Source organism: Molossus molossus, unplaced genomic scaffold (assembly GCF_014108415.1).
Source record: "Molossus molossus isolate mMolMol1 unplaced genomic scaffold, mMolMol1.p scaffold_m16_p_1, whole genome shotgun sequence".
Taxonomy (NCBI): Eukaryota; Metazoa; Chordata; class Mammalia; order Chiroptera; family Molossidae; genus Molossus; species Molossus molossus.
The window spans coordinates 17,440,960-17,447,528 of record NW_023425344.1 but is presented as its reverse complement, the minus strand read 5'-3'; positions in this window follow the sequence as shown (position 1 = coordinate 17,447,528).

Here is a 6,569-nt window from a genome sequence, read left to right as displayed (position 1 = left end):
CCCGTCAAGGCCCATTCTCTGTGCACCCCTTGTCTCCCACAGTGGTAACTGCACTGCTGCTGGGGGTTTTGGTCCCTGGGTTGCTCACCTGGGACATCTTCCCACTGGCTCTGGCAACCCTGGCACCGGGTTGAGGGTGAAGCGGACGGAGGTGGGCTGTTGGGCAGGTGAGGTTCCTCATTCTTAGGTAGTGGGGCATATGGTGGTGACAGTGGACGGGCCTCTTCTGAATCCCCTTGTAACATAGGAGGCTGCTTAATTCGCCATGAGGTCTTCCTTTCACCTTGTGCCACGAGGACCTTACACTGTCCCTGACCAGTAACACAGAATCGGACCCAAGGAGGCCTGATTTGGGCTGCTTCCAACCACTGGTCTATGTAGGGAAATTGGTCAGATGGCCAGAGTCTCCTATACATAGCCTGGACTGTGGGGACATCACGGGTGACTTCAGAGGGCCATCCCAGACCAACAGAGGGTGTACAATTTTCCAGGGGTCAATTTGACCCCATAATCTCCTGAGAACCACTTTATACAATTCTTTATCATACATTTCAGAACAGTGGGTTTAGAGGAACTTCTCCCCATAATGATATCTAAGATGGTTGAGCAATCCTCCCAGTGAACAGTGTCACAAGACAGAAGGAAACTTGTTTTGTTCGCCTGGTTGCCCCCCTCTCAGGGACTTATGTACCTCTTGGCATTGGCAGGTCAGTATAAACCCCTGACTCGAATCGGGTTCACTGGTGGAGACAACGTCCCCAAGAACCTGATACTGCCCTTAGCCATGTGAGGTCACCACGGATGCGCAGGTTGGGACTCACACAGGCTCCATAATAGGTGTTGTGGAGCATGGTCACTCCCGCACACAATCGCACAGAATTTAAACTTTCCACCCAGGAATTCCCTATCCTGTGCGGCCTCTGTGCCACCTGGGAGGTGATCAAATCCCCTTCTGCCTTAGAGGTGGGCCTGACCTCGGCCCTGGGTCCCCAGGGACACTTACTGATCCGATGTCCTGGCAGTTCTATCCTCCCTGGAGTCCATTTGAGCACAGCGGTGGCCGGCTACAGTCGTGCCCGGCGAGGGTCAGGGTCCAGTGAAATCACAGGTGGCACGCTTCCTTTCTGCCACGGGGGCCCAAAATTAGTGGCTCCTTCCTGCTGGCTTCCGACAGTGGTGGCTCAAGGGGCCAGTGCGGCTGTCAGCTTCCCGGCCCTCGCACCAAAATGTTGTGGCAGGAATTTGGTCGGCGGGAAGAGACAGACTGCACGCACTCAGAGAATTAGAAAATGACAGTTTACTGTGCACTGGTGCTGGCCCAGCAGAGTCACCTCCAAAGTCTGAGCCCCAAGCCCGGGTTCCAGCCGCCTTTTATACATGATAAGCTTCCAGGTATTGGGGGCTTTCTAGTTCCGCTGTAGTCTAGGTGGCTGGCGGATGCGAGGGGATTGATTACAAGAGCCAGGGGCGGGCTCTCTGCGCTGCCGAGGGGTGTCTGCAGAAGGCTTGCCTCCTCACTCTCAGCTTCTTCAGGTTATTTTGATCAGAGAAAAACAGTTTGGCCCTATTTATCATACTATAAAAATAATAATAGTCAGTGTGGTTCTGTTCAGGGACAGGTTCCTTTTGGCTTTGGTTTTTCGCTTTGTTTGTTTCTTTGTTTGCAAAGTAGACTTGGTAGCCTTGCTCTTGGGGAGTTTTTTTTTTAGGCAAGAGATAAGTGATGCCATAGATATGCTAATCACCCCAGACGCTAACCATCTTCTAAGTATAAAAACCTAAAGGAATGGTCATCTTGAATGTGTCCATCAGTTAGGGCCAAACAAATGAATCTACATTAGCCAATAGTAACCATACTTCATCCTTGTCGGAGTCTCCTTAATCCAGGCCTGGCTGGACCTTGTGTTGGTTACCCACCCCCACCCCGCACCGACACCTACAGGAGGGAAATACCACCTGCCCAGCAGCCTGCTTTATAGACTGGCAAAGAGAAGCTCAGGGCGGTTGGGGGCTGGTGTGAGTCAGCACAGAACAGATTTCGGGAATCGGTTCATTGTTCCAGCCCCGGAAGAGTGTGCTGAGCATGAACTACATCTCCCAACAAGGACTGCACCAGAAGGAAAGCCCACAGAATAACATTCTCTTCCTGAGTGGCAAACTCTCCTCATCATACATGAAGTTAAACAAGATCCTTCTTCTGCCTTCTGACAGCTTCAGCTAAAAGTTGGACCATGTCAGGCACCTAGAGGCAGGTTGTTGGGTTGTATATATAGATGGATTCACGTGATTTTGGTGGGTGACGACCTAGGTGCCTTTCAACGCACTTCAGGGAGGCTCTCTCTGCGTAGGCAGCCAGGCGGGGAGAAGGGGTCCGGGGAAGGCACACAGGGCCGCAGCACTGAAGCCTCGGGGCCTGGAGCCTACTTGTCCTGGATGCAGAAGCTCTGCTGCTCCCCAGCCGGGCGGCTCCTTGTCCATGAGGCCACCCAGAGCCGCCCCGCAGGCCGTGGGCGGGAACGGCCCAGCCTGCATGGAGGTCAGAGGTGGGGGGGGGGTGACAGGAAGATTCCGCACTGGTCTCACTCCAAACCTGCCAGTAGCTCAAGAGTAACGGAGCTCACCTTTGCAGGGAGGGAGGGAGCAGGATAAGGAAGGGGAAGATGGAGAGTGTCCTCTGAATGAAGTTCAAAGCTCTTCTGTCCAGTCTGATTCGGATTAAGCTGTGGGTGTCTCCTGTGTGTTCGGGGCATTTCGCTCTTGCCTGAATAGGGAAGATTTCAAAGGCAAAAAGAGGTAAGACCATAAATAAGAGAAACCAACCAGGCTCTCACTGGCCCCTCCTCTTCCCTCCAGCATGTAAACCTCCAGCTCAGGGGGCACTGCCATGGCCGTGGGCACACGGGCCTCAGAGTCTGCGAGACCTGAGCCCCAGTCCCACTGTGCCACTTGCTGGCTGCAGGAACGTGGGCACCAACCTTTCTGAGCCTCCGTTTCCTCATCTATAAAATAGGAATAATACCAGCACATCTTTCAGGGTTGATTGTAAGCTCTAAGCACCTCCGAATGACTCAGCACAGTGCCTGGCACGTGAAAAGGTTCCATAAACGTCATGGCTTCACTAGGTGACTATTCCAGCAAGGAGCTCCCACAGCACAGGTGATTAGGTTAACTAGGTGATTCAGTCTAATCAAGTGATTTAATTACCTAGAGGCAAAATGGCTCTTGTTGAAATACGGACCCTGGAACCCATCTCTCCAGCTTTGCTGGAATGCAGCCAGGCCTGTGGTGACTTCTGGAGATGTTGCTTATTCCTAAGGGGACCTTCTCAGTAGACAATGTATTGGGAAGCCTAAAATTGAGGTATGAAGGGGAAAAGGGGAATGATTGTCTTAAATTATTCAAAGGGCTGGTCTGCAGATTAGGCATTAAATTTAAAACATGGGCCCCCAAAGAGAGGAATTCAATCCAGTAGCAGGAAATTCCAGGGAACAGATTTCTGCTCAGAGTAAGGAAGGACTCTTGTTTCTAGGAGCTTCCCAAAGGAAAGGGGGCTGTTTCTAGAAGTAATGAGCTCCCCACCCCTGGAGGTGACCAAACCTAGGCTGGATGAGCTCTTGGCAGAAGCCCTTAAATCCTACATCTGTGTAGCATTTCTTAGGTTCACAAGAAATGTGAGCTATTGTCCTTGTTCCCTTTTTGCAGATGAAAACATGGAGGCTCAGAGAGAATCCATCCCTCGCCCAATGTCACATGAGGGCGCCACCAGGGTTGGGCCTCTGGTCATTTTTAGCTTAACTCCAGTGCTCAGGCCCTCAGTGACAACAGGTATCCACCCCTGCTGGCTCAGGAAACCTTTTAGAAATTCAGATCCCTACTAAGCAGCTGTTAGAAAGGAAGACCTCTTACCCTTTGAGATGACATAGAGGAACATGGAGAGTATTATGCGAAGAGAAATAAGCCAGTCAGAGAAAGACAAGTATCACATGATCTTACTTATTTGTGGAATCTAATGAAGAAATTAAGCTGACGAATAAAATAGATCCAGAGACATGGAAGAAGGGAACAGACTGAAAAACCTCAGAGGGAAGGAGGTGGGGGAGAAGGAAGAGATGAAACAAAGAACTGATTGCACATATGCACAACCAATGGACACAGACAACCGTGTAGTGAAGGCTGGGGGGTAGGGGTTGGGAGGAGGGTGTCAATGGGGCGAAAAAGGAGGGGCATCTGTAATACTTTCAACAATAAAGATTCATTTTATTAAAAATACAGATTCCGAAATGTCATCTCAGACCTACTGGGTCCAGACCTTCAGAGTTGGTTTTCATTTTTTAAGTTTTCCCTAGTTGGAATGATAATCCAAATTCAAGATAAAGTTAGCCTCTGGGTTGGGAGTTGGAGGGAGATCCCTCTGGGGAGGGGCACCAGGGATTTCGGCTGCACGGAGAAAGTTTGACTTCTTAAGCTGGTGAAATGTACAGCAATGCACACTGTCTTCCACGTCTGAACTCACCATCATAAAATCTTAAAGCTCCCCATTGACATGTAAGCAGCCAGGTTGGGAATCCACCAGATGGTCTGTAGGGTGTTTTCAACTCTAGCAGGATTGGATCTAAAGCAGCTGGAATCTGAGGTCATTCCTGGAGATCCACTGAGCTCTCTTGTCAGTAACTAGACCTGGTTCCCACCAGCTCTACTGGTCGCGATGTTTATGCGCCGCCCACCAGCCCCTTCCCGGGACAGAGTCAAAGGTTTCGTGGATGCTCCGACGTGCCCATCCTCCCACCAGTCCTGCTGACGCGGTGCTTTCGGGATCTCCAGGACTGCTGGGGCCTCCCAGGGAACCTACGGCCTCCGGGATGGCCTCCGGGTTGGCCCCACGTCAAGAAGAGCAGCTGCTGGCAGCCGGGGCCTCGGTCGGCCTGAGGGTGCTGCAAACCTGTCTTTAGGTGGTTCTGCTTTAATCAGCTGTTATCACACTGTTCCCAGCACAGATGGGCCCCACCGTCTGCCTGGCTGTAAGCTGGGTGGGAGTTGCTTAAGCCTGGGGTGGCACATGCAAAGCAGGGAGCCAAGCTCCGGCACTGCTCCATCCTGGGTAATGACTGGGCAGGCCCGGCCAGGAGACCAAGGACGCACCGGCCCCAAGTTCAGCCTGACCTGATGAATGTTTACAAGCAGCGAAGCCACAGGGTGTGTGTAGAAATGAGAGCACGCATGCGCCAGGTGTGGGGAACTCTGCGCTGTCCTCCCAGCTTCACAAGGCACCCCAAGGACCAGGATGCTTAGGGACGTGCATGCTCCTGCCGCTGCCGAAGCCAGCGGTCTTCAGAGTGGGGTGAATGTACCCGGGCTCACAAGGTAATCCATGAGTTTTAAGGGACATGTAAGACCTTCTATTTCTATTTTTTTTGTATCTTAATCTTAAACTTTCTATTTTCTTTCCATTTATAATATACATATTTGATTGCACAGTAGTCATAGTAATAGATTATGTTACCGAGCTCTTACTCTATGCCAGGCACGATTCCCAGAGCTTACATATTTCAATTCACTTGACCTCTACAACAACCCCATGAGGTAGCTATCCTTACTTCCACTTCCTTGGCACAGACAAAAGATCCCTCCAGTGTCACACAGCTGGGTTTACTAAATCCCTCACTCAGCTCTCAGGGAGGCTGAGGGAGGCTTAGTAACAAGTGGTCAGCCAGTGGTCCAGAACATTCTGAATAATGCTGACTGCCCTCCCGCAGCACGGACAGCCTGCCCCCATCCCTCAGAGGAGGAGGGAGGGGAAGCGGGAAGGAACCGGTGGAGCTGGTGACCCAGTCAAGCTGAGCCCTGGCCCAGAGACCAGGGGAGTTCCAGAGGCCTCTCCCAGACTTGCTTTCCCTCCCTGTCGTGAGCGAGCGAAAGGTGCAGGGGGCAGCTTGGCAGGACCAAAGCCAGGTAGCCAAGCCCCATTCCCCGGCATAGCTCCTGAGCCACAGGCTGATGATAAGGGCTCCCCAGTAAACTCAAACACCGAGGAAGAAGGCAGTACTTGCCCCCCAAGGGCTCATGAGAAGTTAAGAGCGGGACTCATGGCCCACGGTCAGGCCTGGCTTCAGAGTCCTCCGCACTGACCAGGCCCTTGCGGACCAGCTGTCCAGGGCAGACACACCAAAACCATTATGAATAAGCTGAGTGGCGCCAGAGGTGAGGGACATGCTGGGTCCTGGGAACAGAAATGGGAAGGGGGGAGGGGCTGGGTCTGGGATCGAATCCCAACCCACTTCTGAGCCATGAGGCTTGGACATTCTTAAGAATTCTTAAATTCTTAAGAATTTAAGAATGCTTAAATTCTCCCATTTTCAGTTTCTTCACGCATACAATGATGTCACTCGCTGTTCCCTTGATTTGAAGGTTAAAATGACATAAGTGACCAGGGTCTCATACACAACAGGTTCTACATTTTATTATCTGGTGTCCACAACATTGTACAAATAGTTTCTACTTATCTGTCACTTACCTTTACATTTTGTTTGTTTTCTCTGTTATACAAAAGCTTTAGATATACTCAATCTGTC